This window comes from Bos grunniens, chromosome 3 (genome assembly GCF_055505025.1).
Source record: "Bos grunniens cultivar Pamir isolate PY7600 chromosome 3, Bosgru_T2T1.0, whole genome shotgun sequence".
Classification (NCBI taxonomy): Eukaryota; Metazoa; Chordata; class Mammalia; order Artiodactyla; family Bovidae; genus Bos; species Bos grunniens.
Window position 1 is genome coordinate 83661856 of NC_141167.1, and position 24922 is coordinate 83686777.

A 24922-nucleotide genomic window follows, 5' to 3' on the forward strand; every position below is an offset into this window, starting at 1 on the left:
CACTTAAGTTCAGTCACTCAGTCGTATATGACTCTTTGCAACCCCATGGACTGCAGCACGCCAGGGCTACCTGTCCACCACCAACACCTAGAGTTTACTCAAACTAATGTTCATCGAGTAAGTGATGTCATCCAAACATCTCATCCTCTGTTGTCCCCTTCACCTCCTGCCTTCACTCTTTCCCAGCATAAGGGTCTTTTCTTTTTTTTTTTTCTTTTTACATTTTATTTTATTTATTTTTAAATTTTATTTTATTTTTAAACTTTACATAATTGTATTAGTTTTGCCAAATATCAAAATGAATCCGCCACAGGTATACATGTGTTCCCCATCCTGAACCCTTCTCCCTCCTCCCTCCCCATACCATTCTTCTGGGTTGTCCCAATGCACTAGCCCCAAGCATCCAGTATCGTGCATCGAACCTGGACTGGCATCTCATTTCATACATGATATTTTACATGTTTCAATGCCATTCTCGCAAATCTTCCCACCCTCTCCCTCTCCCACAGAGTCCATAAGACTGTTCTATACATCAGTGTCTCTTTTGCTGTTTCGTACACAGGGTTATTGTTACCATCTTTCTAAATTCCATATATATGTGTTAGTATACTGTATTGGTGTTTTTCTTTCAGGCTTACTTCACTCTGTATAATAGGCTCCAGTTTCATTCACCTCATTAGAACTGATTCAAATGTTTTCTTTTTAATGGCTGACTAACACTCCATTGTGTATATGTACCATAGCTTTCTTATCCATTCATCTGCTGATGGACATCTAGGTTGCTTCCATGTCCTGGCTATTATAAACAGTGCTGCGATGAACATTGGGGTACACGTGTCTCTTTCCCTTCTGGTTTCCTCAGTGTGTATGCCCAGCAGTAGGATTGCTGGATCATAAGGCAGTTCTATTTCCAGTTTTTTAAGGAATCTCCACACTGTTCTCCATAGTGGCTGTACTAGTTTGCATTCCCACCAACAGTATAAGAGGGTTCCCTTTTCTCCACACCCTCTCCAGCATTTATTATTTGTAGACTTTTGGATCGCAGCCATTCTGACTGGTGTGAAATGGTACCTCATAGTGGTTTTGATTTGCATTTCTCTGATAATGAGTGATGTTGAGCATCTTTTCATGTGTTTGTTAGCCCTCTGTATGTCTTCTTTGGAGAAATGTCTGTTTAGTTCTTTGGCCCATTTTTTGATTGGGTCATTTTCAAATGAGTCAGTTCTTCACATCAGGTGGCCAACATATTAGAGTTTCAGCTTCAACATCAGTCCTTCCAATGAATATTCAGGACTGATTTCCTTTAGGATGGACTGTTTGGGTCTCTGTACAATCCAAGGGATACTCAAGAGTCTTCTCCAACACCACAGTTCAAAAGCATCAATTCTTTGGCTCTCAGCTTTCTTTCTAGTCCAACTCTCACATCCATACATGACTACTGGAAAAACCATAGCTTTGACTAGATGTATTTTGTTTGCAAAGTAATGTCTCTGCTTTTTAATATGCTGTCTAGGTTGGTCATAACTTTTCATCCAAGGGGCAAGCGTCCTTTAATTTCATGGCTGGAGTCACCATCTGCAGTGATTTTGCAGCCCCAAAAAGTAAAGTCTCACACTGTTTCCACTATTTATTCATCTATTTACCATGAAGTGATGGGACCAGATGGCATGATCTTAGTTTTCTGAATGTTGAGCTTTAAGAAAACTTTTACAGTCTCCTCTTTCACTTTCATCAAGAGGCTCTTTTGTTCTTCACTTTCTGCCATAAGGATGGTGTCATCAGCATATCTGTGGTTATTGACATTTCTCCCAGCAATCTTGATTCCAGCTGTGTTTCATCCAGCCCAGTGTTTCTCATGATGTACTCTGCATACAAGTTAAGTAAGTAAGGTGACAGTATACAGCCTTGACATACTGCTTTTCCTATTGGAACCAGTCTGTTGTTCATGTCCAGGTCTAACTCTTGCTTCCTGACCTGCATAAAGATTTCTCAAAAGGCAGGTCAGGTGGTCCGGTATTCCCATCTCTTTCAGAATTTGCCACAGTTTGTTGTTATCCACACAGTCAAAGACTTTGACATAATAAATAAAGCAAAAGGAGGTATTTTCTGGAACTCTCTTGCTTTTTCGATGATCCTGCCGATGTTGGCAATTTGATCTCTGGTTCCTCTGCCTTTTCTAATACAAGTTTGAACATCTGGAAGTTCACAGTTCTTGTATTGTTGAAGCCTGGCTTGGAGAATTTTGAGCATTGCTTTACTTGAGTGTGAGATGGGTGAAAATGTGTGACAGTTTGAGCATTTTGGGCATTGCCTTTCTTTGGGATTGGAATGAAAACTGACCTTTTCCAGTCTTGTGGCCACTGCTGAGTTTTCCAAATTTGCTGGCATCTTGAGTGCAGCCCTTTCACAGCATCATCTTTTAGGATTTGAAGTAGCTCAACTGAAATTCCATCACCTCCACTAGCTTTGTTTGTAGTGATGCTTCCTAAGACCCATTTGACTTCACATACTAGGATGTCTGGCTCTAGGTGACTGATCATACCATTGTGATTATCTGGCTTGTGAACATCTTTTTGGCACAGTTCTTCTGTATTCTGCTTCTGTTAGGTCCATACCATTTCTGTCCTTTATAAAGCTCATCTTTGCATGAAATGTTCCCTTGATATCTTTAATTTTCTTGAAGAGATCTATAGTCTTTCCCATTCTAATTTTTCCTCTTATTTATTTGCACTGATCACTGAGGAAGACTTTATCTCTCCTTTCTCTTCTTTGGGACTCTGCATTCAAATAGGTATATCTTTCCTTTTCTTCTTTGCCTTTCACTTCTCTTCTTTTCACAGCTATTTCTAAGGCCTCCTCATACAACCATTTTGCCTTTTTGCATTTCTTTTTCTTGGGCATGGTCTTGATCCCTGCCTCCTGTACAATGTCACGAACCTTCATCCATAGTTCTTCAGGCACTCTATCAGATCTAATCCCTTGAATCTATTTCTCACTTCCACTGTATAATCATAAGGAATTTGATTTAGGTCATACCCAAATGGCCTAGTCATTTTCTATACTTCCTTCAACGTAAGTCTTTGTGACCCCATGGACTATAACCCACCAGGCTCCTCTGGAATTCTCCAGGCAAGAATACTGGAGTGGATTGCTATTCCCTTCTCCAGGGTATCTTCCTGACCCAGGGATCAAACCCAGGTCTCCTGTATTGTAAGAAAATTCTTTACCATCTGAGCCACTGGTTATCTAGTGTTTTTCCTAGTTTGCAATTTTCTCCTGAGTAGTCACTCCCCTTTCAAGAATGTTTTCTTCACTCCAGATGCATTGGTACTAATTTAAATTTCAAACAACACAAATGGATTCTGGATAACTCCAGAACAAAGTAAGTTCATTTGAAAAATACCTGGTATCATACAGAACTGAAGGAAAAACACACTGAATCAGGACTGGAAAACAAGTATGCATGAATCTGGAAAACTAAGCCAAAGTGATTTTATAGGAACATTCTGTTTAGAGTGATCCAGTTGGATCTAATATCAACAGGAATGCAACACTAATTTTTGAGTGATAAATAATTTTTCAACTTTCCTTACATCTTGTACTCACTTCCTCAAAGCTTTAGAGTGCATCATTGTGCATCTAAATTGTGCCAATTCTGCCAAACCCAGTTTGGCAGAAACTAATTGTGAACTAAGGATCAGGCTATCAGGAACAATGGAGAAAGACCTGGCACTTTGGTTTGTAGTTGCAGCAGGTTCTTGATTTTTTTATGAGACACCCACCCAGGGATGCATCTTTCCTGCTATAGAATGTAAAGGATTTTCAGCTCTACCTTGGACTTCCAGGTGGCATTAGTGGTAAAGAATCTGCCTGCCAATGCAGGAGAAGTAAGAGATGCAAGGTTCAGTCGCTGAGTTGGGAAGATCCCCTGGAGAAGGAAATGGCAACCCACTGCAGTATTCTTGCCTGGAAAATCTCCTGGACAGAGGAAGCTGGCAGGCTACGGTCCATGGTGTCAAAGGAGTTGGACATGACTGAAGCGACTCAGCACACACAGTTAGGGAATTTCCACAAAAATAAAAATATATGGATTGAAATTAGTCAAAGAGTGATAAATAGCCATTATATTAAAAAAACTATATGGCATGATTTTTGAAGAAAATTTATGTAGCATAGGAAAATACATGATTTGTCAAACTTACACTATAGGAAACACAGTGTAAGTAAAAAGAAAACTAAGAAAATATATTTTTTTTCTCCTATAATCAAAATTTAATTTGGAATGATACATGTAATAGAAAGAAACAAGAAAATACAAAATTAATGATATACCATTTTAGAGCTTGGTAATGTGATTAGAACTCATATGTACTCTCTTCTGAATCTTTCAGTTATTGTTAATAAATACTACTACAGATATTTTAAGTATCACTTTAATACAGGGGATTCAATTATTGAGAAAATAGTTAAGTGGTTGGAGGTATCAGTTCAGTTCAATTCAGTCACTCAGTTGTGTCTGACTCTTTGCAACCCCATGAACCACAACACTTCATGGCACATAGATGGGGAAACAGTGGCTGACTTTATTTTTCTGGGCTCCAAAATCACTGGAGATAGTGATTTCAGCCATGAAATTAAAAAGACACTTACTCCTTGAAAGGAAAGTTATGACCAACCTAGACAGCATATTAAAAAGCAGAGATATTACTTTGTCAGCAAAGATCTGTCTAGTCAAGGCTATGGTTTTACCAGTGGTCATGTATGGTTGTGAGAGTTGGACTATAAAGAAAGCTGAGTGCTGAAGAATTGATGTTTTTGAACTGTGGTATTGGAGAAGACTCTTGAGAGTCCCTTGGACTGCAAGGAGATCTAACCAGTCCATCCTAAAGGAGATCAGTCCTGGGTGTTCTTTGGTAGGACTGATATTGAAGCTGAAACTCCAATACTTTGGCCACCTGATGCGAGGAGCTGACTCATTTGAAAAGACCCTGATGCTGGGAAAAATTGAGGGCAGGAGGAGAAGTGGCTCTATTAAGCAATATTCAGCATTTACATTATTTTGTGTTATAGTTGGTGTACTTGTTTAATTACATGCTATCATGTTTAATTTTGAGAAACTTAAGATGTTAAATCTATACATAAACATTTCTACAGAAAAAGGCATGTTTAGTTTTTAAAATTTTGCACTACAACTATAAACTCCTAGGAACATTAAGGTCTTTATTATGACCAAAGTTCTATATCAAAATGTAGTTCCAGCAGTGATATATCAATTAAATATTTTGTTAAGGAGTGCACTGCAACTTCAAAGTGTTCTTGTCATAATTTCACAATCAGCTATAATCTAGTAAGGTGCCTACTGGTGCAGGACAAATATGACAGCAAAACTCTCAGGGGATTACTGAAATAGAAAAACATTCAAAGCAAGCTTTCAGCTGGTGTAACTTTTCATCAGGAATCATCTGATAAGTCAAGAGGCTGAGAAAAAGTACAATTCCTGTCATCTTTTTGTGAACTTACATTATGAAGCTGACACTGGAGGGGGCAAGGGTAAGAGACAAGAATATGAATTATGTCATGCCTTAAGGGAAGAAAGAGCCATAGCATTGGATTTACATGGCCTGGAGTGGTTCTCAAGTCTAAAAAGAAAGTCTTTTTTTTTTTTTTTTTTCGCAAACCATTGTCTAGGTATATTTTATTTTAAATCTGCAGTGATTTTCTGTGGGATTTCATGTGGGTTATAGGACTAAAAATGGGGCATACAGTCGAACAGTTGCAAGTACTGACTCTACATGACTTGGGCATCATCTATCATTGCTCATTTTCTAAACTGTTGGCAAGTTCCATGAACCAGTCACTACAAGGAAGCTCTCGGTGGCAATTTTAGAGTGAGGCCAGTCACTCTAGAGGAAATACCAAAGGAATTTTTTTTTTAACTAGAAGATATTAAAATTTATATTACTGGATCATGATGAACAACATAGAAAACAATTGCCAGGAAAATTTTCAGAAACACTTCATGGCTATAAGGAACATAAAAGGAATGAATATGTAAAACTCAAATTCTACAGGTCAGACAGTTTTGGGTTTTCCATTAACCTGAACTTAATGATAGAAAGACAAAACTGTTTTAAGTGCTCTTATGCTAATACAATTGAGAAGTGAAGTGAAAGTTGCTCAGTCGTGTCCAACTCTTTGCCACCCATGAACAGTAGCCAACCAGGCTCCACCATCCCTGGGATTCTCCAGTGGTCCAGTGGTCCACTCCAGTGTTCTTGCCTGGAGAATCCCAGGGACGGCAGATCCTGGTGGGCTGCCACCTATGGGGTTGCACAGGGTCAGACACGACTGAAGCAACTTAGCAGCAGCAACATGCTAATACAAATGATGGAGAAAATATAACGATAATTTGTAACAATATAAATGAATAATATTCTTTTTACTAAAGTAAAATTTTCTTGCCTGAGCTTCTTACAAAAGACACACAATGAGTTACTGTTCCCAAAATTGGATCTTTAGTACCATCAGATCAGATCAGTCGCTCAGTCGTGTCCGACTCTTTGCAACCCCATGAATCACAGCACGCCAGGCCTCCCTGTCCATCACCAACTCCCTGAGTTCACTGAGACTCACGTCCATCGAGTCGGTGATGCCATCCAGCCATCTCATCCTCTGTTGTCCCCTTCTCCTCCTGCCCCCAATCCCTCCTAGCATCAGAGTCTTTTCCAATGAGTCAACTCTTCGCATGAGGTGGCCAAAGTACTGGAGTTTCAGCTTTAGCATCATTCCTTCCAAAGAAATCCCAGGGCTGATCTCCTTCAGAATGGACTGGTTGGATCTCCTTGCAGTCCAAGGGACTCTCAAGAGTCTTCTCCAACAGCACAGTTCAAAAGCATCAACTCCTCGGCACTCAGCCTTCTTCACAGTCCAACTCTCACATCCATACATGACCACAGGAAAAACCATAGCCTTGACTAGACGAACCTTTGTTGGCAAAGAAATGTCTCTGCTTTTGAATATGCTATCTATGTTGGTCATAACTTTCCTTCCAAGGAGTAAACGTCTTTTAATTTCATGGCTACAGTCCATGAAATTACTCCACATCTCTCCAAAATCTGTAGTGATTTTGGAGCCCAGAAAAATAAAGTCTGACACTGTTTCCACTGTTTCCCCATCTATTTCCCATGAAGTGATGGGACCGGATGCCATGATCTGCGTTTTCTGAATGTTGAGCTTTATGCCAACTTTTTCACTGTCCTCTTTCACTTTCATCAAGAGGCTTTTTAGTTCCTCTTCACTTTCTGCCATAAGAGTGGTGTCATCTGCATATCTGAGGTTATTGATATTTCTCCCGGCAATCTTGATTCCAGTTTGTGTTTCTTCCAGGCCAGCGTTTCTCATGATGTACTCTGCATAGAAGTTAAATAAACAGGGTGACAATATACAGCCTTGATGAACTCCTTTTCTTATTTGAAACCAGTCTGTTGTTCCATGTCCAGTTCTAACTATTGCTTCCTGACCTGCATACAAATTTCTCAAGAGGCAGATCAGGTGGTCTGGTATTCCCTCTCTTTCAGAATTTTCCACAGTTTATTGTGATCCACACAGTCAAAGGCTTTGGCATAATCAATAAAGCAGAAATAGATGTTTTTCTGGAACTCTCTTGCTTTTTCCATGATCCAGTGGATGTTGGCAATTTGATCTCTGGTTCCTCTGCCTTTTCTAAAACCAGCTTGAACATGTACCATACTGATACCCAATATTATGAGGTGAATCTAAAGACACATAGAGAAAGCAGAAATGGGAATAAGATACTTTATAACTAGAATATCTACTCATCATAGGGATCAGTGTTATGGATTACAGACGCCTATGGATAACAGCTGATATGGAGCCACTGTGAAGAATGATAAAAAATAAAATGGAAATTTCTCCTACAGAAATTTCGTTCAAAAAAAGAAGATCCCATTAATGATTCTACTGTGCTTCAGTTTAAGGAACTAATGGAAAAATATGGACTCTGGGGTCAGGAATGAAGTTCATTCAGTTCATGATTATTTAATATTGATTTTATATCTTTGAATCTCAGTTTCTACCCATATAAATTTTCATTGAAGATTTTATGAGCCAACACCTACAAATCCTTCAATTAATGTTCACTAAATCTAATCTCCTTTTTTATTCAAAGGAGCTAAGTTACTCATTGTTGTCAATTAGTTCATACCATAAAATTTTTACAAAAGAATGGTGTGAGTGCTGAGTAAATACAGTAGTATTCCTAGTTGTGGATTGTATTAAAGGACGTCCCTAAATAACCTTCTGACTGACTTACCTTTTGGAAAAAACAAACACCACTGCCCCAAATCCTACTTCTTTTGTTCCTGAAGTACAAATAAATATATATCAGTTCAGTTCAGTCGCTCAGTCATGTCTGACTCTTTGCGACCCCATGAACTGCAGCACACCAGGCCTCCCTGTCCATCACCAACTCTTGGAGATTATATATATATATGTGTGTGTGTATATATATATATATATATATATATATATATATAATCTTTATCTTTGTTCCTAGCACAGAACTTCAAAAATTATGTTTCCTAAGTGATAAGACTGCTTCATTATTCTTACAGGGTGACTCCTGAGGAGCCCCAGCAGCTTTAGGATGGGAGATGGTCTCCAGAAGAATCTAACCACACTATTAGAGGGTTTAACCTTTCAGTATGACCCCTTCAAACTCCAAGGACAGGAGATTGAGTTCAGTCATATGGCCAATGACTTAATCTTAACGCCTAGGTAATGAACCCTGAAGAAAAACTCAGAACCATAAGCACTGGTGAGCTTCTGAGTGGTGAATGTATCTATGTATTGGGAAAGTGGCTCACCGTAACTCCACAGGGAAAGTAGCTCCTGCCCCCTCCCTTTCAAGACCTTGACCTATATGGCTTTTCTATATGGCTATTCTGTGTTTTATACTTCGTGATAAAACTGTAAGCACAGTGCTTCCAGTAAGTTCTGTGGATCATTCTAACACATTAAACTTGAACAGGGGTCATGGGAACCCCAGAATTTATAGCTAAGCCAAGCAGTGATGTGGGTAGCTTGAGGACCCCACTTGCGGCTGGTATTTGAAATAAGGGAAGAATTTCAGGGGACATTGGGACTCTCAAATTGTGGGATCTGACACAAAGTCTGTATAATATCAGAATTTAAGAATGTTGTGTGTGATTCAACTTGTGTTCAGTTCAGTTCAGTTCAGTTCAGTTGCTCAGTCATGTCCGACTCTTTGCGACCCCATGAATCGCAGCACACCAGGCCTCCCTGTCCATCACCATCTACTGGAGTGCATTAAACTCAGGCTCATCGAGTCAGTGATGCCATCCAGCCATGTCATCCTCTGTCGTCCACTTCTCCTCCTGCCCCCAATCCCTCCCAGCATCAGAGTCTTTTCCAATGAGTCAACTCTTCACATGAGGTGGCCAAAGTATTGGAGTTTAGCATCATTCCTTCCAAAGCACACCCAGGGCTGATCTCCTTCAGAATAGACTGGTTGGATCTCCTTGCAGTCCAAGGGACTCTCAAGAGTCTTCTCTAACACCGCAGCTCAAAAGCATCAATTCTTCGGCGATCAGCTTTCTTCACAGTCCAAGTCTCACATTCATACATGACCACAGGAAAAACCATAGCCTTGACTAGGCAAACTTTGGTGGCAAAGGTATGTCTTTGCTTTTGAATATGCTATCTAAGTTGATCATAACTTTCCTTCGAAGGAGTAAGCATCTTTTAATTTCATGGCTGCAGTCACCATCTGTAGTGATTTTGGATCCCCCCAAAAATAAAGTCTGACATTGTTTCCACTGGTTCCCCATCTATTTCCCATGAAGTGATGGGACCAGATGCCACGATCTTCATTTTCTGAATGTTGAGCTTTAGGCCAACTTTTTCACTCTCCTCTCTTATTTTCATGAAGAGGCTTTTTAGTTCCTCTTCGCTTTCTGCCATAGGGGTGGTGTCATCTGCATATCTGAGGTTATTGATATTTCTCCGGGCAATCTTGATTTCAGCTTGTGCTTTTTCCAGCCCAGCATTTCTCATGATGTACTCTGCATATAAGTTAAATAAGCAGGGTGACAATATACAGCCTTGACGTACTCCTTTTCCTGTTGGGAACCAGTCTGTTGTTCCATATCCAGTTCTAACTGTTGCTTCCTGACCTGCATACAGGTTTCTCAAGAGGCAGGACAGGTGGTCTGGTATTCCCATCTCTTTCAGAATTTTCCACAGTTTATTGTGATCCACACAGTCAAAGGCTTTGGCATAGTCAATACAGCAGAAATAGATGTTTTTCTGGAACTCTCTTACTTTTTCCATGATCCAGCGGATGTTGGCACTTTGATCTCTGGTTCTTCTGCCTTTTCTAAAACCAGCTTGAACATCTGGAAGTTCACAGTTCACGTACTTGTGAAGCCTGGCTTGGAGAATTTTGAGCATTACTTTACTAGCGTGTGAGATTTGATGCTAACTCTGGGTAGTTGATGTCAGAAGTGAATTAAGTTGGAATTAACTTTTTGTCAGAAAATTGGTATTGGAATGTAAATCCTATGCTCTGTAAGTTTTCTGTATTTCTGTAGTCATATACTAAATTACCTAACTTCAATGAGTTTCATGTTACTCATTGAAAGCTAGAGCTTCTTTTTGCTCACATTCTTTGTCATAGCATCAGTATCCTGTTATTACCTTTTTGTGACTTCTATATATGTGTAAGATCTGTCCTGAGACCTTGAGTCTCACTCTTTTAATGGTGACATTTCTACATCTATCTCAGCTATCCATCCCTATTAATTATCCTTACCTCAATATTTTCATAAATGAAAATCAAATACTTATATATCCAATAATCTCACCAAAACCATATAAATCCTTCATTGTACCTGGTTATATTACCATCCCTCAATCTCATAAAAAGATCCAAGCCATTGAATAGTGTCAACTTCTCTGCACTCATCAACCTTTTTACTTCTCTTAATTATGTAGCTAAGTTATGCATCAACATTAAAATATTTTGTTGTTAATATACTCACCCACTGAGCTCCAGTGTTATTGCAATATATTCTTGTTACAAACTTCAGCCTTCAGTAAATAAATGTATGGAAATTTTGTCCATTCTGTAGCTCAGCATTGATGGAGAAAAGTCATACAACTGTATGGTATGTTAACTCATGACATAAGTTCATGACTTCCATTCCTTTTGGGGGCATGTTTTTGGGCTCAGTAATATAATTAATTACAGCTCAGTACCTAAGATCCTCCCCACATCCTGCATCACCCTCTGCTCTGTTTCCTGTCTCCTACACTGCATTATTTTCTAAGGTTCTTTTCTTTCTTTCCCAAACATGATCAAGAATAGCTGATAGAATTGCCTCTTGCTGTTTTGAGTTAACAGAAGCCTTACTATTCACAAATGAGCAGATCTGTTTTCTATTTGCATCCTTTCTGTTACAGAATCTTTTCCTCCTTTCTGTTATAGAAACTTTTCCCTTCTAGCAAAGGGCAAATGTTCCACCTGCTTTATGAATTGCATACCCTCTTACCTTAGAAACATTCCCCCTTTGTTTATTTCCATAGTCTTCTGAGTATTCAATCATTAAACTTTTAAAGCATCATGAGGATTAATAGACAAACTGCTCATTAACTGCTATTTTAATAGCAAACAAACTCAAAATAGCAACAACAATAAAAGCAACATTAGTTTGAATTTCATTGAGACCTTTGATATGTTTGCAAAATACTCATTGCATCATCATTTCAGTTTTATTCTAATTATTAAGCTTTTCAAAAGTTTTTTTTATGACCCACTGACTTCACAGCTGAATTCCTGTCAATTTTTTAAACTCTAACCTTGGCTATCATCATTCTTCTCAATCTACATATTCCGACCTCCAACTCTATTAAGCATGTATGTATTTTTTTAACTTTAATCTTATTGAAATATTAATACTGTTTAACTTTAAACTGTGTTGTTTTGAAATATTCTATCTCTTGGTTTTCCTGGTTTGTGTTTGCCTAAGCTCACTAACAGGTTTTATCTCAATAATAAATGTTTCAATTATTTTTTTTGGCATAATTCTGTTCTATATTTTTTTTCAGGATACATCATAGGCTGTTTTCTTTTATAAACTCAGTCTTCCAATCAGTTCTTCAGTATATATTTGTATGTGAATAACTCTCATGTATATATATAGACCTTGCTTTTAAGCTCTAGAAAAACATTGCAGTGCCTACTTTGAATCTTTCCTGGGTTTTTGGAAGCATCCACATTTAAAATAACTGAAGTAGAAACTATAATTTGCTTAGGTCACTGAAACTGTATGATAAAATTTTCTCCAAATTGGTAACACATTCTGTCTACCTATGTATTCACACCAGAAAATGGACAGTTATTTTGGGTAATTTTCTCTCAAATTCTGCATCAAATCATTAATATATCTTGTCATTTCTAGCTCCTAAGTATATATCTAATTTGGTAATTATTCAGCATATTTGTATTATGCCTACAGTTCTCTTTTCTCTGCAAAGTCTAGCCACACTGGGCTTCTTTCATTTGCATGCACTTGCCAAGCACTATGATAACTCTATGAAGGTTCTATCAATTCAGTTCAATTGCTCAGTCATGTCGGACTCTTTGCAACCCCATGAATCATAGCATGCCAGGCCTCCCTGTCCATCACCAACTCCCAGAGTTTAATCAAACTCAGGTCCATCAGGTCAGTGATGCCATCCAGCCATCTCATCCTCTGTCATCCCCTTCTTCTCCTGCCCCCAATCCCTCCCAGCATCAGGATCTTTTCCAGTGAGTCAACTCTTCACATGAGGTGGCCAAAGTACTGGAGTTTCAGCTTCAGCATCAGTCCTTCCAGTGAACACCCAGGACTGATCTCCATTAGGATAGACTGGTTGGATCTCCTTGCAGTCCAAGGGACTCTCAAGAGTCTTCTCCAACACCACAGTTCAAAAGCATCAATTCTTTGGTGCTCAGCCTTCTTCACAGTCCAACTATACATCCATACATGACCACTGGAAAAACCACAGCCTTGACTAGACAGACCTTTCTTGGCAAAGTAATATCTCTGCGTTTCAATATGCTATATAGGTTGGTCATAACTTTCTCTCCAAGGAGTAAGTGTCTTTTAATTTCATGGCTGAAGTTACCATCAGCAGTGATTTTGGACCCCCAAAAAATAAAGTCTGCCACTGTTTCCACTGTTTCTCCATCTATTTGCCATGAAGTGATGGGACCAGATGCCATGATCTTAGTTTTATGAATGATGAGCTTTAAGCCAACCTTTCCACTCTCCGCTTTCACTTTCATCAAGAGATTCTTTAGCTCCTCTTCACTTTCTCCCATAAGGGTGGTATCCTCTGCATACCTGAGGTTATTGATATTTCTCCTGGCAATCTTGATTCCAGTTTGTGCTTCTTCCAGACCAGCGTTTCTCATGATGTACTCTGCATATAAGTTAAATAAGCAGGGTGACAGTAAACAGCCTTGACATACTCCTTTTCCTATTTGGAACCAGCCTGTGATTCCATGTCCAGTTCTAACTGTTGCTTCCTGACCTGTATATAGGTTTCTCAAGAGGCAGGTCAAGTGGTCTGGTATTCCCTCTCTTTCAGAATTTTCCACAGTTTCTTGTGATCCACACAGTCAAAGGCTTTGGCATAGTCAATACAGCAGAAATAGATGTTTTTCTGGAACTCTCTTGCTTTTTCCATGATCCAGCGGATGTTGGCAATTCGATTTCTGGGTCTTCTGTCTTTTCTAAAACCAGCTTGAACATCTGGAAGTTCACAGTTCACATACTGCTAAAGCCTGGCTTGGATAATTTTGAAAATTACTTTACTAGCATGTGAGATGATTGCAATTGTGCGATAGTTTGAGCATCCTTTGGCATTGCCTTTCTTTAGGATGGGAATGAAAGGTGACCTTTTCCAATCCTGTGGCCACTGCTGAGTTTTCCAAATTTGCTGGCATATTGAGGGCAGCACTTTCACAGCATCATCTTTCAGGATTTGAAATAGCTCAACTGGATTTCCATCATCTGCACTAGCTTTGTTTGTAGTGATGCTTTCTAAGGCCCACTTGACTTCACATTCCTGGATGTCTGGCTCTAAGTGAGTGATCACACCATCGTGATTATCTGGGTCGTGAAGCTCTTTTTTGGTACAGTTCTTCTGTGTATTCTTGCCACCTCTTCTTAATATCTTCTGGTTCTGTTAGGTCCATACCATTTCTGTCTTTTATTGAGCCCGTCTTTGCATGAAATGTTCCCTTGGTATCTCTATTTTTCTTGAAGAGATCTCTAGTCTTTCCCATTCTGTTGTTTTCCACTATTTCTTTGCATTCATTGCTGAGGAAGGCTATCTTATCTCTCTTTGCTAATCTTTGGAACTCTGCATTCAGATGCTTATATCTTTCCTTTTCTCCTTTGCTTTTTGCTTCTCTTCTTTTCACAGCTATTTTAAGGCCTCCTCAGACAGCCATTTTGCTTTTTTGCATTTCTTTTCCATGGGGATGGTCTTGATCCCTGTCTCCTGTACAATGTCACAAACCTCAGTCCATAGTTCATCAGGCACTCTATCAGATCTAGTCCCTTAAATCTATTTCTCACTTTCACTGTATAATCATAAGGGATTTGATTTAGGTCATACCTGAATGGTCTAGTGGTTTTCCCCACTTTTTAAAATTTCAGTCTGAATTTGGCAATAAGGAGTTCATTATGTGAGCCACAGTCAGCTCCCAGTCTTGTTTTTGCTGACTGTATGGAGCTTCTCCATCTTTGGCTGCAAAGAATGTAATCAATATGATTTCAGTGTTGACCATCTGGTGACTGAAACCATAATCACAGAAAACTAGCCAGTCTGATCACACTAGGACCACAGCCTTGTCTAACTCAGTGAAACTTGATGCCACCCAAGACAGGAGTGCCATGGTGGAGAGGTCTGACAGAATGTGGTCCACTGAGAAGGGAATAGTAAACCACTTCAATATTCTTGCCTTGAGAACCCCATGAACAGTATGAAAAGGCAAAATGATAGGATACTGAAAGGGGAACTACCTGGGTCAGTAGGTGCCCATTATGCTACTGGAGATCAGTGGAGATGTAACTCCAGAAAGAATGCAGAGATGGAGCCAAAACAAAAACAATACCCAGTTGTGGATGTGACTGGTGATAGAAGTAAGGTCTGATGCTGTAAAGAACAATATTGCATAGGAACCTGGAATATCAGGTCCATGAATCAAGGCAAATTGGAAGTGGTCAAACAGGAGACAGCAAGAGTGAACATTGACATTCTAGGAATCAGCGAACTAAGGTGGACTGGAATGGGTGGATTTAACTCAGATGACCATTATATCTACTACTGTGGGCAGGAATCCCTTAGAAAATTTGTATTAGCCATCATGGTCAACAAAAGAGTCCAAAATGCAGTACTTGGATGCAATCTCAAAAATGATATAATGATCTCTGTTTTTTTCCAAGGCAAACCACTGAATATCACCATAATCCAAGCCTATGCCCCAACCAGTAATGCTGAAGAAGCTGAAGTTGAACACTTCTATGAAGACCTACAAGACCTTTTAGAACTAACACCCAAAAAAGATGTCCTTTTCATTATAGGGAACTGGAATGCAAAAGTAGGAAGTCAAGAAACACCCGGAGTAACAGGCAAATTTGGCCTTGGAGTACAGAATAAAGCAGAGCAAAGGCTAATAGAGTTTTGCCAAGAGAACGTACTGGTCATAAAGGTTCTATAGGGACAACTAAATCAAACTGATTCAATCAAAAGTCTCACAGTTTGAGGTAAAATCAGTTGAATTTATTTCTCCTAGATAGAGAAGTACATGCAGAGAAAAATACACAATACTTATTCAAAAATTGAGCCTACTAATTTATAGCTGTATCAAACAGAGCATATCCAGAGGTGTGACACATATTTTTATGTGTAGGACTTTAAAAAATTCAAAACACAATCTATATGAACAGGTTCACAAATATGGTTCAAAACATTCAGCATAAGCATCCTTTTAGCATATTGCAGTTTATCATGAACTTAATCAGCTGAGTTTTATAAAAATGAGACAGGCCTATTCATGTGTTTATTATCATAGCGCCCTTCCTTAAACTATATATATATATATATATATATATATATAGTTTTCTATATATACTTATTATATATATTTCTATATATACTTATTATATATATAGTTGTCTATATATATGGCATTTTATTTATTTTTTAAAATTAATTTGATTGGAGGCTAACCACTTTACAGTATTGTGATGGATTTGCCATACATTGACATGAATCAGCCATGGGTATACATGTGTCTCTTGGTCCCCAAACCCCTTCCCTCCTCCCTCCACATCCCATCCCTCTGGGTTGTCCTAGTGCACTGACTTTGAGTGCCCTGTTTCATGCATCTAACTTGGACTGTCTATTTCACATGTGGTAATACACATGTTTCAATATTCTCTCAAATTATCCCACCCTTACCTTCTCCCACAGAGTTCAAAAGTCTGTTCTTTGTATCTGTGTCTCGTTTGCTGTTTCACATGTAGGGTCATCATTATCATCTTTTTAAACTCCATATATATTTTTCATGGTCAGTGTTCACATTAGTTTCCCTAAAGTGGTCCATGTTGTCAGAAATCTTATATGTGTTAAGGTTGTTTTAGTTTTTGCCTATTTTACAAAAAAATAAACAAAAAAAAACTCTATTAGAATTTTGTATAAATGTATACTTTGTTTATAGAACTGACTCAGTGTGATAAATATATATTTTGTCATATATTCAACTTACAAAGGGACTAATATAGTCACATATTCACATTCCTCTTGACTTAACGCTGTTTTGCAACAAAGATGATATATAACTCTAAGCCATCTGCAGGATTCTGCCCTAGGACTTCTTTTCATTCTATGGATTCTCTCTGGTCACTAAATTGTGTCAGATTCTCATGACCCTGTGGACCATAGCCCACCCAGCTCCTCTGTTGATGGGATTTTCTTCGCAAGAATACTGGAGTGGGTTGCCATTTCTTTCTCCAAAAGATCTTTCCACTGTGATCCAACCTGCATCTCCTGCATTGTTAGGCAGATTCTTTACCACTGAGCCACCTGGGAAGCCCATAAATGCTATTAATACAAGATTAAAGTGCTATTTCATGCTCATGAACATTGGTCTTTTTAATGAAAATGGTTAGGAAGTTTTAAAATCTTTTATTTATTTTTATTATTTGCTATGTTGTACAATAAGGTTTAGAAATTTTAATTCAGTGCCTAGATTTCTTTGGGTCTGTTGATAAACAATGTGGACCTAAATTTTACTATTTCTAAAATAGAGCCAGTTGTAGTCTCTGTTATCCATCAACAGATTGAATAGATAAAAAAATGCGGTGCATGCATATAATGGAATGTTCCTCTGCTATTAAAAAGAATGAAATAATGCCATTTGCAGCAACATGGAGGAATCTGGAGATTATCATACTAAATGAAGTCAGACGAAGACAAGTATCATGATATTGCTTATATACAAAATGTTAAAAAAATGATACAAGTGAAAATTATATGAAACAAGTGTACCTATTTACAAAATAGATACAGACTCACAGACTTAGAGAGTGAATCTATGGTTACTGGGGAAAAAGGTGAGGGGGAGGGATGAGATTGACATGTACATACCATTACATTTAAAATGGATAACCAACAAGGGCCTACTGTATAGCACAGGGTATGCTACTCAATATTCTGTAATAACCTAAATGGGACAAGATTTTTGAAAGAGAATAGATACATGTGGAACTGAATCACTTTGCGATACACCTGAAACTAATATAACAAGTTATACAACTATACTTATACAACTATGCCCCTTTATAAAAATGTGTATTAATGTAAAAAGAAAATCTGTGGGGAAAATATGAGATGCAGCTACCAAATTATCCAATATGGAGATTTGAGCACTCTTTATAATCTTTTTTTTTTTTTTTTTGTCTTCTCTGCTTCAGCTTTCTCCATGCCACAACTACCATATAGAAGCCAAATTCTTGACATCTTGTCATTGTCCCTTTCTAATCCATTTTTCAAACTGAAAGCATACTGATATCTTTAAAACCTAAAAGATCACAATATGTTAAAATCTTTCAACAGTCCTCTATATTCCCAAATATAAAGTCCGTACTCCTAAACAAAGCTAGTAAGAACTTCTACTACCTGGATGTTTTACTCTTTTGCCTCACCACTGACCAGGCCCCTAAGTTTTCAATCATGTAATGTTCTGGAAACACTGTGTTCTTTACACTTTCAGTCCTTTTATATGTGCTTATTCTCATAAGCACATATAATATGCACATATAAAAACATATAATTCTCACATATAATCATGCTATGCTATGCTAAGTCACTTCAGTCGTGTCTGACTCTGTGCGACCCCATAGACGGCAGCCCACCAAGCTCCCCCGTCCCTGGGATTCTCCAGGCAAGAACACTGGAGTGGGCTGCCATTTCCTTCTCCAATGCATGAAAGTGAAATGTGAAAGTGAAGTCGCTCAGTCGTGTCCGACTCTTAGCGACACCATGGATTGCAGCCCAACAGGCTCCTCCATCCATGGGATTTTTCCAAGCAAGAGTACTGGAGTGGGGTGCCATTGTCTTCTCCGACATATAATCATAAGCACATATAATTCTCATAAGCACATATAATCTGGAATAATCTGCCTCTACTCACTCACCAGGGAATAATCTGCCCCTGAGACCTCAGACAAAATGTGGACCACTGGACAAGGGAATGGAAAACCACTTCAGTATTCTTGCCTTGAGAACCCCATGAACAGTATGAAAAGGCAAAAAGATAGGACACTGAAAGATGAATTCCTGAGCTTGGTAGGTGCCCGATATGCTACTGGAGATCAGTGGATAAATAACTTCAGAAGGAATGAAGAGACAGAGCCAAAGAAAAAACAATACCCAGTTGTGGACGTGACTTGAGATAGAAGCAAAAGCCGATGCTGTAAAGAGCAATATTGTATAGGAACCTGGAATGTTAGGTCCATAAATAATGGCAAATTGAAGTGGTCAAACAGGAGATGGCAAGACTGAACACTGACATTTTAGAAATCAGTGACCTAAAATGGACAGGAATGGGTGAATTTAACTCAGATGACCATTATATCTACTCTTGTGGGCAAGAATCCCTAAGAAGAAATGGAGTAGCCATCATGGTCAACAAGAGAGTCCAAAATGCAGTACTTGGATGCAATCTCAAAAATGACAGAATGATCTCTGTTCATTTTCAAGGCAAATCATTCAATATCATGGTAATCCTAATTTATGCCCCAATGAGTAATACTGAAGAACCTGAAATTGAAGAGTTCTATGATGACCTACAAGAACTTCCAGAACTAACACCCCCCAAAAAGATGTCATTTTTATTATAGGGGACTGAAATGCAAAAGTAGGAAGTCAAGAGACACCTGGAGTAACAGGCAAACTTGGCCTTGGAGTACAGAATGAAGCAGGGCAAGGGCTAATAGAGTTTTGCCAAGAGACCGAAGTGGTCAGAGCAAACACCCTCTTCCAACAACACAAGAGAAGACTGTACACAAAGATGGTCAATACTGAAATCAGATTGATTATATTTTTGCAGCCAAAGATGGAGAAGCTCTATACAGTCAGCAGACACAAGACTGGGAGCTTACTGTGGCTCAGATCATGAAATCCTTTTTGCCAAATTCAGACTTGAATTGGAGAAAGTAGGGAAAACCACTAGACCATTCAGGTATGACCTAAATTGAATCCCTTACTATTATACAGTGGAAGTGAGAAATAGATTTAAGAGACTAGATGTGATAGAGTGCCTAATGAACTGAGGTTCATGACTGAGGTTCATGACATTGTAGAGGAGACAGCAATCAAGACCATCCCCAAGAAAAAGAAATGCAAAAAAGGCAAAATGGCTGACTGAGGAGGCCTTACAAATAGCTGTGAAAAAAAGAGAAGCAAAAGGCAAAGGAGAAAATGAAAGATACACCCATTTGAATGCAGAGTTCCAAAGAATAGCAAGGAGAGATAAGAAAGCCTTCCTCAGTGATCAATGCAAAGAAATAAGAGGGAAACAATAGAATGGGAAAGACTAGAGATCTCTTCAAGAAAATTAGAGATACCAAGGGAACATTTCATGAAAAGATGGTCTCAATAAAAGACAGAAATGGTATGGACCTAACAGAAGCAGAAGATATTAAGAAGATGTGGCAAAAATACACAGAAGAATTATACAACAAAGATCTCATGACCCAGATAATCACGATGGTGTGATCATTCACTTAGAGCCAGACATCCTGGAATGTGAAGTCAAGTGGGCCTTAGAAAGCATCACTATGAACAAAGCTGGTGGAGGTGATGAAATTCCAGTTGAGCTATTTCAAATCCTAAATGATTATGCTTTGAAAGTGCTGCACCCAATATGCCAGCAAATTTGGAAAACTCAGCAGTGGCTACAGGACTGGAAAAGGTCAGTTTTCATTCCAATCCCAAAGAAAGGCAATGCCAAAGAATGCTCAAACTACCGCACAATTGCACTCATCTTACATGCTAGTAAAGTAATGTTCAAAATTCTCCAAGCCAGCCTCCAGCAGTACATGAATCATGAACTTCCAGATGTTCAAGCTGGTTTTAGAAAAGGCAGAGGAACCAGAGATCAAATTGCCAATATCTGTTGGATTATCGAAAAAGCAAGAGAGTTCCATGAAAACATCTATTTCAGCTTTATCAACTGTGCCAAAGCCTTTGAATGTGTTGATCACCACCAACTGTGGAAAATTCTTAGAGATGGGAATACCTGATCCCCTGAGCTGCCTTTTGAGAAATCTGAAGATCTGGAAGCAACAGTTAGATGTGGACATGGAACAACAAACTGGTTCCAAATAGGAAAAGGAGTACGTCAAGGCTATATCCTGTCACCCTGCTTCTTTAACTTATATGCAGAGTATATCATGAGAAATGCTGGGCCACATGAAACACAAGCTGGAATTAAGTTTGCCAGGAGAAATATCAATAACCTCAGATATGAAGATGACACCAGCCTTATGGCAGAAAGTGAAGAAGAACTAAAAGTCCTCTTGATGAAAATGAAGGGGGAGAGTGAAAAAGTTGGCTTAAAGCTCAACATTCAGAAAACGAAGATCATGGCATCTGGTCCCATCACTTCATGGCAAATAGATGGAGAGAGAGTGGAAACAGTTACAGACTGTATTTTGGGGGGGCTCCAAAATCACTGCAGATGGTGACTGCAGCCGTGAAATTTAAAGACACTTCCTCCTCAGAAGAAAAGTTATGACCAACCTAGACAGTATATTAAAAAGCAGAGACAATACTTAATAATAAGCAGAGACAATTTAAGACAGATTTAAGACAATTTATGACAATTTAAGCAGAGACAGTCCATCTAGTGAAAGCTATGGTTTTTCTAGTAGTCATGTATGGATGTGAGAGTTGGACTAGAAAGAAAGCTGAGTGCCCTAGAATTGATGCTTTTGGACTATGGTGTTGGAAAACACTCTTGAGAGTCCCTTGGACTGCAAGGGGATCCAACCAGTCCATCCTAAAGGAAATCAGTCCTGAATATTCATTGGGAAGACTGATGCTGAAGCTGAAACTCCAATACTTTGGCCACCCGATGCGAAGAGCTGACTCATTTGAAAAGACTCTGATGCTGGGAAAGATTAAAGGCAAGAGGAGAAGGGGGCGACAGAGGAATAAATGGTTGGATGGCATCACCTACTGAATGATCATGAATTTGAGTAAGCTCCGGGAGCTGGTGATGGACAGGGAAGCCTGGCATGCTGCCGTCCATGGGGTTGCAAAGAGTCAGACAGGACTAAGAGACTGAACTGAAGTGAAATGAGACCTTAAAAGGCTTTCCTTACCAGAATGTTGGCTGGTCTTATAGTTCTTTAAAATTTCTTCTAAGTTAATGCTTAGATTTATTTATTGAAAAACCTTTATGGGGGTTCCCAGGTGGTGCATTGGTAAAGATTCTGCCTGCCAGTGCAAGAGACATGGGTTAGATCCCTGGGTAAGGATGATCTTCTGTAGTAGGAAATATCCACTTGCTATAGTATTTTTGCCTGGAAAATTTCATGAACAGAGGAGCCTGGAAGGCTATAGTTCATGAGGTCACAAAAACTCAGACATGACTTAGCACAAACACACATACACATCATAGATGTCTTGTGTTCAGACACAGTGTCTTAATATTGAATCCAATGGCTACCTAACACGATGCTTGTCACATGCATGTCATTTCAAAATATTCCACAAAATTAACAAATTTAATATTCACTCCTCAAAATTGAAATATTTTTTAACCTTTTCTGCAGAAATATATTTTATTTATTTTTATAAAAAATGTATCCAAGAATATATCAGCCCATTTTTGTTTGTTATGTGTATGAGAAACAGGGGTGAAGTGAAGTGAAAATCGCTCAGTCATGTCTGACTCTTTACGTCTTCATGGACTACATAGTCCATGGAATTCTTCAGGCCAGAATACTGGAGTGGGTAGCCCTTCCCTTCTCCAGAGCATCTTCACAACCCAGGGATTGAACTGAAGTCTCCCAGATTGCAGACGGATTATTTGCCAGCTGAGACACGAGGGAAGCCCGAGAATACTGGAGTGGGTAGCCTATCCCTCTGCCAGGGGATCTTCCCGACCTAGGAATCAAACCAGGGTCCCCTGCACTGCAGGCAGGTTCTTTACCAACTGATTTATTAAGGAAGCCCATGAACAGGGGTGGTTGTGGCAAATAAGATTTTTTTTTCCTTCATTATTTGCTAATAGCAAATATAATCCCAGTACAAATTGCATTTTCTAGGATTCTTTCTGCTTGACAGACCTATTAATACTATCAACAGCACTGGTGCGGATTAAAAAAAAATTGTCAGTGAAAGGATTTAGAACTGATTAAGCACAACAAATGTTACATTTGTTTACCTATTAATAGTTGCCTCTTAACTGATCTGCCATACTTTCTAATCCTTGATTGCTACTTGTCCTGTTTTCAAATTTTTGAGGGAAAAGGCTCAGTTTGTATTTAATTAGTCCAAGAGGCTCATTTACTTTGAATTTGCTTTAAAACAAACAAACAAACAAACGTGGGTTAACTCTTTAAATAATTTATTTTAAAACAAAGAATTGAGTATTTTAAGTGCCATTTTCAAAAGTTTAAATTTCAAAGAAAATGGAGATTTGTTTTCCCCAGTAATGGAGATTGTTTATCATGTGAGTCTATATCAAAATTAGGGATTATCCATGCTTATAATACCTGAAGTACAGGTTTGCCTGCATTCTTTTCACAAATACTTTGTGCATTCTAAACTCCAAGGCAGGCAATGAGGATATTTTTCACTTCTTTAAAGTTCACAGTCTTCTATAAAAGAAAATTTAAAACTCAGCATAGTGATTCCATTGTCATGTTAAGTACAAAGACTTTCCTATCACAAAGGAAGGAATACTTAAATCATAGAGGTTTTATCGATGTACTAAATATTGGTCATTTCCCCATATTTATCGAATTTTTTCTCAGCTTGTTACAGATTCTCAGATAGGGAAGTTTCCTAAACATTGTAGTCAGTGTCAGCTTCTGTTCTTTCCTATACCGTCCCTTCAGTTCTTTGTTCTCACTATGCACTGGCTTGCAAAATCATCATAGTTTCTCCTCAAGTCAGTTGGCTTCACTGGCATGAGTTGAACAAATTGGAGTCAAATCCAATACCATCTTTTATTTAATTGTATTATAATTGATTTACAATATTGTGTTAGTTTCAGGTGTACAGAAAGTGATTCAGTTATACATGACATATATTCTTTTTCAAATTCTTTTCTCATAGGTTATCACAGAATAGTAAGTAGAGTTAACCTGTGCTGGTAATTTGTTGGTTATCTATATTATATATTACTGTGCATATGTTAAACCCAAAGTCTTGATTTATCCTTCCCTACCCAAGTTTCCCCTTTGATAAGCATAAATTTATTTTAGATACCTATGAGCCTGTTTCTGTTTTGTAAATAAATCATTTATATTATTTTTTAAAATTAGGTTCCACATATGAATGCCATCATATGATATTTGCCTTCACTTAGTATGGTGATCTCTAGGTCCATCCATATTGCTATAAATGGTATTATTTTATTATCAACAGAAGAATGGATAAAGAAATATGTACCACATATTCTACACCCATCCTCTGTTGATAGATGTTTAGATTGCTTCCACGTCCTGGCTATTGTAAATAGTGCTGTAGTGAAAACTGGGGTGCATGTATGCCTAGGAGTGGAATGTCAAGGTCATGTGCTAGCTCTATTTTTAGTTTTTAAAGACCCTCCATACTGTTCTTCATAGTGGCTGTACCAATTTACATTACCACCAACAGTGTAGAAGGGTTCCTCCCTTCTCTACTCAATCTCTCCAGCCTTTAGTTTTTGTGGATTTTTGATGATAGCCATTTTGACTGGTGTGAGGTGATATCTCACTATAGTTTTGATTTGCATTTCTCTAATAATTAGCGATGTTGAGCATCTTTACATGTGCTTCTTGCCCATCTGTGTGTCTTCTTTGGATAAATATCTGTTTAGATCTTCTGCCCATTTTTTGATTGAGTCGTTTTGTTTTGATGATGTTCAACAAGCTCATTAGCTGTTTGCAAATTTTGCAGACGGATCCCTTGTTGGTCACACATATCATTTGCAAATATTTTCTCCCAATCTGTGGGTTGTCCTTTCATTTTGTTTTTTCCTTTGCTATGTAAAATCTTTTAAGTTTAAGTTGGTTCCATTTGTTTATTTTTGCTTTTATTTCCATTA